Here is an 8,549-nt window from a genome sequence, read left to right on the forward strand (position 1 = left end):
TCATTTCATAATGATAAATGTGTCACTTCATCAAGAGAACATCCTAGATGTTTACATAGCTTATAACAAAGCTTCAAAATAGATGAAACAAAAAATGAGGAGAAATAGACAAACTCATAGTTATATTTGAAGAATCCAATAACCCCCTCAATAAGTGATACAACAAATAGAAAATCAATAAGAATACAGAGCACTCAAACAAAACTATCCACTAACTTGGCCTAATTGACATTTATAGCACAGTCCCTCTAACGACAACAAAAAGACATTCTTTTGAGGTGCATATGGTACATCTACTAAATTAGATTATAATCTGAGCCATGAAGCAAATCTCAAAAAAATTTAAAGGGCTCAAGTCATACAGATCTATTCTCTGACTGCAATGAATTAAGTTAGAAATTAGAGAAATGGGGCACAAAAAATTGTCCTTACTAAATGTGTGATTTAAAATGTTACTCACTGCATTTTCAGATCAAATTTTAGGACAACAATCAAAACAGATACAAATTCAGCAGGAATTGACTCTCTTTCCACAACAAAGCCCAAGACTATGTCTGAGTCACGTGAATTAGTCACACACTGAAGGAGCTCTGGTTGCCACTGCTCTTAGAGGAAGCAAATTTGCCATGCACAGACAAAAAAAAAATTATTGCCTGCATTAAAAAAATCTCTTCCCACCCACATAAGACCATAATACATCACAGAAAAAGCATTCTTGACTGCTGGTTCATAGTAAGTTACAACTGACTGGGATAGCTTAGGGGAACTTGGGGTGGAGAGGCAAAAGAGAAAAAAAAAAAGTTATGTGAAGATTTTATTTTCTACCTTAATAAACACAAGTCTGACAAGTGGCCACATGGGAAGAGTGATCCAGTTCTAAATAAATTAAACATGTTGATAAATTAAACATTTCTCCAATGAACAGTTTTGAGGGGCTGTATTGTGGGAGGCCCCCTGGCTGGGTTGTTTTACCAGCTCCCCTATCCTCTCCCACTGGGCTCTGTGCGCTCCACTTGGTTGATGCTAAGTGGGTATAGGTAGTAGAAGCCATGGATTTCAGGTCATGACTTATGTAAATAGATCGGTAACCAACAGAGGAACTAAAAACGTGATACAAGTATAATGTGAACTAGGAGGAGGGGAGACAGCATGTCATATCATTGTGTAACATGCCGAGTTTACTGATCATATCTGGAGATAATAAATCACAATGTAGGGGCAGAAGAACATCATTTCGTGGTATAGAAGTAACCACAAGAAGAAATAACTAGAAGACAAGTGGTGGATTTTGCACAAGAGGACTAGAGTTGAATAAGGGACAGCAGGGGGCTGGCTAATAACTGTGTGTATCTTTGATTTTTAAAAACATGTTTAAAGTATAACAAAAATCCTTAAAATTAATGGGGCAAATCATTCCAGATTTCAGAACACAAATAATGACAACCTTGTAGGTGTGTGGCCACTAGGATCTACCGACGATTAACTGCAACTTCTCTCCCTCTCATTTGGTTTCCTCAAACTTAACCCTCATTTGCCAGTTCATACACCTAAAATGCAAATTGACCTATGTCATTTCTCATCTTAGAGCTTTTAATAGCCTCCTATGGTCTACAGCAGAAGGGCAATGCTCCTAAACAGTGTTTAAGAAATTCATACCTCTCCCGGGAAGTCTTTTTACCCCTTGCTGAATCCCCACTAGCTTCATCCTGAAACAATACCAAAATGCTTTATCTCCCCACAAACCCAGCCTGGGTGCCTCTAGCCACATCCCCCACTCTGACTTGTATCTACTCTTTAAGAATAAGCAACAGGTTACTTTCACCAGCAGGAACCCTTCTGACTTCCCCCAAGCTGGGTTGGGTGACTCTTTTCCATAATTCTGTTCCACAATTCTTGGGGAACAAATCCATCACTCTTCCACCAACAATGTTTTATAATGTTCTATCTCTAGTTCCCCCACTAGACTGTTTTTTGCATTCAACTTTTATATCCCAATGCCTATCACTGTGTACATAGTAGATCGTATATGCTCAACAAGTATTTTTTAAGTTAGTTCTGGGACTAGTTCTCACTAGGACTAAGAAGGGGAACTACTGAACAAAAAATTAGGTCCAATTTTCATTCTAGATTAATCCGCATCTGCCACAGAATGATCCCTTTACACACACATGCACACATACACACACACCCCAAAGCCTATATACATCTGTCCTTACTCATGGTCAGGGTAGATAGTTGGCTGAAGAGCTTGATTTGGAAAATTCCCTTTAACCTACTCCAAAATACCTTATCCATTAGCTATATGGGGAAGCAAAATTTGCCACTCTAAAATGTGTCTCAGCTGACTGTTTTTAAGAAACAGAAGGCTCAAGAAGAAATTTTGACTTTCTCCCTAATTCTCCCTAAAGAATTTAGATAGAGGACCTACTCCTGGAAGAGAGTTATCACCATAGATAACTACATTATGATATGAACTAGTAGTGGTAGACAAGGAGGAACTTAGCAAAGTCTGTTAAAATTCCTCCCTGGAAAGACTTGGGTTTGTTTTTTTTTTTAAGATTTTTTTTTTTATTTTCTTTATGTGACAGAGAGACAGCCAGCGAGAGAGGGAACACAGCAGGGGAGAGGGAGAGGAAGAAGCAGGCTCCTAGCGGAGGAGCCCGATGGGGACTCAATCCTGGAACACCAGGATCACGCCCTGAGCCGAAGGCAGACGCTTAACGACTGCGCTACCCAGGCACCCCCCTGGAAAGACTTGTTTACCAAACGTTTGCTCTTTCTACTCTTTCTGTGAATTACCTTCCTTCCCTTTGAAGCCCTAAACCCTTATCCCATTCTCCTTGGTCCAGAATGATATATATGCCTCATTTTGCCTGATTGTCTTTGGAATCTATCATATTTATGTGGATTCCCCATATGTATGTAATTAAACTTTATTTTCTTCTGTTAATCTGTCTCATGTCAATTTAATTCCTAGACCATCCAAAAGAACCTTAAAGAGCAGAAGATAATTTTTTCTCCCCAACAGCTGCTATACTGCTAGAGAGGCTCCCCCAAATTGTTAACATCTAAAAAGCTGCCTCTCCAAGCATTCTCTTTTTAGACACAAACAATCCTGAAAGAAGTTGCTGAATTACAGCTGCTACCCCATTGAGATAGCCACTTCCCAACACCCACTGCCCCCACGGAGCCAGGAGCATCCAAGATCACAATTTGAGTGGGAAGTCATTAACAGGAGGAGGAAGGCACTGTTCTGGAATCTGGGGCACTGCTCAGAGACACTGTCACACAGAGATAAAGAGCATGACCTTTGGAATCAGACAAGTCTAGTTTGACTTGTCTCTGACTCTTCTATCTCTGATTTGGACAGGTTATTTTACCTCCACAAGTCTTGTTTTTAAGAGTCTACATTCTCCTGGGATAGTTGTGAAATTAAATGGTACAATGCTCATTGAGCTCTTCAAGAAGGTGCAAGATAGGCTCTCAGTAAATGTGGGTTATCACCCACACATCTGTAATTGTGTGTGTTTGTTTATTTATTTATTTATTTATTTATTTACTTACTTACTTATTTATTTATTTAAGAGAGAGAGTGAGCAAGAGAGAGAGAGCACAAACAGGGGAGGAGCAGAGGGAGAGTGAGAAGCAGGCTCCCGTTGAGCAGGGAGCCCGACATGGGGCTCGATCCTAGGACTCTGGGATCATGACCTGAGCTGAAGGTAAATGCTTAAATGATTGAGCCACACATGTACCCTTCCACCTACTTTTCTTAACTTTTTCTGCATTTCCACTTATTATTCCTATTAACCATATGAAGTCTGAAAGGAACAAAGAATCTTTCCTTTCATAAGGTAAGAAATGGGGGAAAGGTTCTAAAACCTGTATTTTAATATACTTACATACCTCCTCTCCACTAGAATGTGAACTCCATATGGGCAGGAATACTTGTGTGTTTTGCTTTCTTATATATTCCAAGATCCTAGAAGAGTATAGTACACAGTAGGTGCTAAATAAACCTTCTTTATGCAAATAATTTAGTAGGTAAACCCCATTTCCATAGCTTCAGCCTGGGCCTTGTTTAACAATTTCTCACAAAATCTAAAATAATGAGAACCAAATTTAAAGGATGTTCCTCTTTTGGGGGTTCCATTCCATTTGTTAAAATCAAGCACAATCCCTAAGTTTCTGCTGTATGCAGAACACCACATAGTAAACTTGCATTTATTCAGAATGATTGGAGATAGTGTGCTCTGTGCACTGAAAGTGACTGCATACATTCATCATTCAGACACTCTCAAATTTCAAAAAATCAGAGTGCACTGTGAAGCTCAGTTTAAACTTTCTTTGATCATTTCAAAGACCACTTCAAAATTTTAGTGTGACTTGATGTCATCATTAGGAATATTATTCGAGTCTTCTAGGTGAATGAGTGCTACTCTCAGCAACATTGCTGATCATATGAGCAGTAGAAGGCAATGTCTGTCATCAAGAGTCTACAGTCTAACTATGAAGAGAGATATAAGAGCTAAATCATCAGAAAACAAGTTATAAGACAACATACCAATGAATGTTCCTTAAAATTACATAAATTCAGAAGGTAAATTCAGAACATAAATGGATAATCTCAGCAGCCTTCCTGGAGGAAGTGACTGGCAACTGGATTTTTCAGAATTTAAGAGTAGAGATGGGGGGCACCTGGTGGCTCAGTCAGTTAAGCATCTGCCTTGGGCTCTGGTCATGATCCCAGAATCCTAGGATCAAGCCCCACATCGGGCTCCCTGCTCAGTGGGGAGTCTGCTTCCCCTTTTGCCCCTCCCCCTGGCTCATTGGCACCGTGCACTCTCTCTCTCTCAAATAAATAAATAAAGTCTTTAAAAAAAAAGAGTAGAGGTGGCAAACAGATTGATTCACTAGACAGAAGTATGGAGCTTCTGATTACAACAATGTCCTGTAAAGAGCGAGGGTTTTAGTAAATTTTTGACTGCATGGACAAACGAAGCTCATTTTCTAGTACCTTGTACCACAGATTAAAATCTGTCAACACTGGCATCAGAAAACTTTCTTCATCAGGAGTCCATGAGTACTGGACAAGTGAAGATAAAGAACAAAATTTTAGAACGAGTGATTGATGCAATTAAAGTTATTAAGGGTTTGGCTATGAAGTAGCAAGTTTAAACAATGAGACTACGCCCAGTAGCATTTCTAGAATTTTTGCTTACTTTAAGAAAAAGCATAAAATAAACCAAATAGGCTCCTTTTAAATAGAGGAAGAACAAATTATTAAATTTATTTTTAAAAGAACACTAAACTCTGTTATTGACAGTGTTCCAACAGGTAAATTAAGAAGCACAAAAGTTACATAGTAAGAAATCCAGCATATTTCTGATTTGGAACAAGAACACCTCTGAAGTTTCTACAAATCAATATACCTTAATTAAGCAACAATGAGCTTATTCAAAAGTTAAAGTTATTTCAGAGCTAATCATATGACCTATTTCCTTAACATTCTTAGCCTTAATTAAATTTCTTTGTTTTTCTTTAGTAAAAATATCATATAACTCGAGCTAATTACAAAAGTTTTCATTGTTACTCAATATATGAGAATTAAATTATAATTTTTTGAGCAGATGAATAAATTAATTTTTCCAGGCACATATCTTTATTAGTTTCCCTGATTGAAAAGTTGGCAGGTTGGGAGTTTCCAACCGAGTTGTGCTTCCCAATGAAAACAACCACACGAACTCCAGAAATTGCCTTCTCAGGCTAGGCTTCCTGACCGCGGGGCCTCCTTTTGGGAGCTTACTAATGACAATCCAGCATTAGAAAACTTCTGAATTGTCCTTCTTTCTCTTAATTTAGAATTGGAGACAGAGAGGATGGGGGAAGGGGAGGAGAAATTTGTGGTGAAAAGTAAATGGAATTGTTTTATTTAGAAAAAATCATTGACTATAAAGTGTTCTGAAACATTTCCTCATATGTAATGTAGTGTGAATTTGTTTTATATAAATCTACCATCTCATTCGGGATGATGAGTTAACCCACCTCTTTTAATCCTAGAAGAAGTCTGGAAAATGCAATTGGATATTTTTCTTTTTGAGTCATCTCCAGTAAGCTGTCATTAATTCACTTCTTATGTGTGTTGCTGTTGTTTATTTGCATGGGTTTTCTGGTTTCAAAATAAAACTGTCTCAGATGCAGCTGTCCTGGCTTGTTGTCTGAATCTTTGCACATTCCAATAGCATTTTCCACTGGAATGTTGAATTTAATGAATGAAAGACCAGATGTTCCAGGTACATTCAGCCTCACTTGAGAAGGGCATATATGGCACAGCCCCAATACCTTTTCAGATAGTTAATAAATTAATATTCATGTCAACTCTTCCAAATTATCATCCTCTAAATATAAGCTTAACATGTTCTCTTAAAGAAAAATTTATGATATTTTTAAAATGCTATCAGATCACTTCACAGACAATATGACTTCATTTATCATCTGATAATACAAAAAGTCATCATAAAAGTTTTCTACTGTAGGGGCACATGGGTGGCTCAGTCAGTTAGGCGTCTGACTCTTGGTTTTGGCTCAGGTCATGATCTCAGGTTCGTGGGAATAAGTGGATTGCTTTATAGACAATTGTTAATAAAATGTATACTATAGTAAAAATGCCTACAAACTAGAAAGGCTCTTAAAGAGTTGGTAGGCCTGAGTTCTCATGCAGGTTCTATGACCAACCAGCTTGGTGACCTGACCTCTCTGAACCTTAGCTTCCTCACAGAATTAGTATGATCAAACATGACCATTAATGTAAGACAGCATTGAAAATCATAAAGTGCTATTCAAATACTGTATATGATACTTTTAACCTTTTTAGATTGAACTGTAACACAGATACAGAAAAGTACATAATCATATTATCTAAATTTCAGTTTAGTTTCTTCCTTTGTGGTCATTATACTTTTATTGCTACTTCTCACTTTATTGTGCTGCCAAAACCTCCAGTGCAATGCTGAATAAAATTTTCATCATGAGTGAGCGTTATGGTGGACTTTTAGAATAGATTCAAGAACTCTTATGAAAGATCTGATTTTTGTCTTTCCTAAATGCCAGTCAAGCCATCTAAGACTTTAGTTAGCCCAACTATTTCTCCTTTGAAAATAATCTGTCTTTTTTTTTTTTTTCCCTGTGCTTGCCTTTAAGACTTTGTTTATGTCACTGGTTTTCTGCTATTTCACTGTAATGAATTTAAGTGAAGGTTTGGTTTGGTTTTGTTTACCTGGCTAAGGAATCTATAATCTGTGGATTGTATCTTTCATCAGCTCCAGGAAATTCTCAACCATTATTTCTTTAAATATTACTCTTTCCTATTGTCTTTCTCCTCTCCTTCTGGAACTCCAATTAAATACAAGTTAGATCTTCTCTCAGGATCCTCTGTGTTTCTAGTTCTCTTTCTTCCTATTTCTCCATGTTGGTCTCAGGATAATTTCTGACCTATTATATAGTTTACCAATTCTATCTTTAGCTGCTTTTGATCTAGTGTTAAAACCATCCACTAAGTTTAAAATTTTCACTTATGTAATTCATCTACTTCTGGTAATTGTGTTTGATAGTTTCAAATCTGCCATGATTATTCTTCTCAGTTTTCTCTGTGCCTGGTTATCTTTGACCATGCACTGCATTTGTATTTATAGAAATAATTTGAGGCTTAAAGTGAAGGCACTTTTCTCCAGGATTTGTGCTTGCTACCAACCCAAGACCCAAGGTTCAACATTTCTAAAGATCAAAAGGAATTCAAGCTGACCAGAAGATGTCAACAGAGCTGGTCATCTCACTTGGGGTTTGCTCCAAGTTTGAGATCTCAGCTTATTGTGGGGACCATCACTGTTCTGGCTCCCCATCTTGAGCAAGCTCTGGACTTTGACATTTGTCTTTCAGGTCCACAAGTCTGATAAAATGAGTCTGTTCTAATTTTCCAGGATCACAAAATGACCACAGGCAAAATTGACTTCTTTCTTGCTTTCTCTTCATTGTTCTTCCATGTTTGACCTGGCCGTTTCTTACTGTCCTGTCATCTCATCAATGTTTCAAGTAGATTTTCTAATTATTGTATGCCCTTTTAGTTGTTTTCAGCTGGGAGGTTGACTGTAGACATCTTGACAGTTCACACCTAACACTTCATCACGTGTCTCCTAAAAGCAAGGACTTTCTTCCCTTTGCAATACAATTATCACTCTGAAGAAGGTTAATAATGATGTAATACCATTATAAATATAGAATCGATTTTAAATTCCTAATCATCCCAATAATATCCTTTATAGCTTTTTTAATAGATTTGCTATCCTTTTCTCTTAGCCAGAATCCAATCAAGGATCATGCATTGTATTTGGTTGTCATGTCTGGTCCTTTTTATTTTAAAAATGAATGACTAGGAAAAGATCTGACCAGATACAGACATCCAAATAACGATTTGGAGTGGAGATAAGAATGTAAATATTCTGCTGTATTGTTTCAATTTTTTTCAATGAGCATGTACAACTGACATAATTTTCAAA

The sequence above is a fragment of the Ursus maritimus genome, unplaced genomic scaffold, assembly GCF_017311325.1.
Source record: "Ursus maritimus isolate PB19 unplaced genomic scaffold, ASM1731132v1 scaffold_13, whole genome shotgun sequence".
Lineage (NCBI taxonomy): Eukaryota > Metazoa > Chordata > Mammalia > Carnivora > Ursidae > Ursus > Ursus maritimus.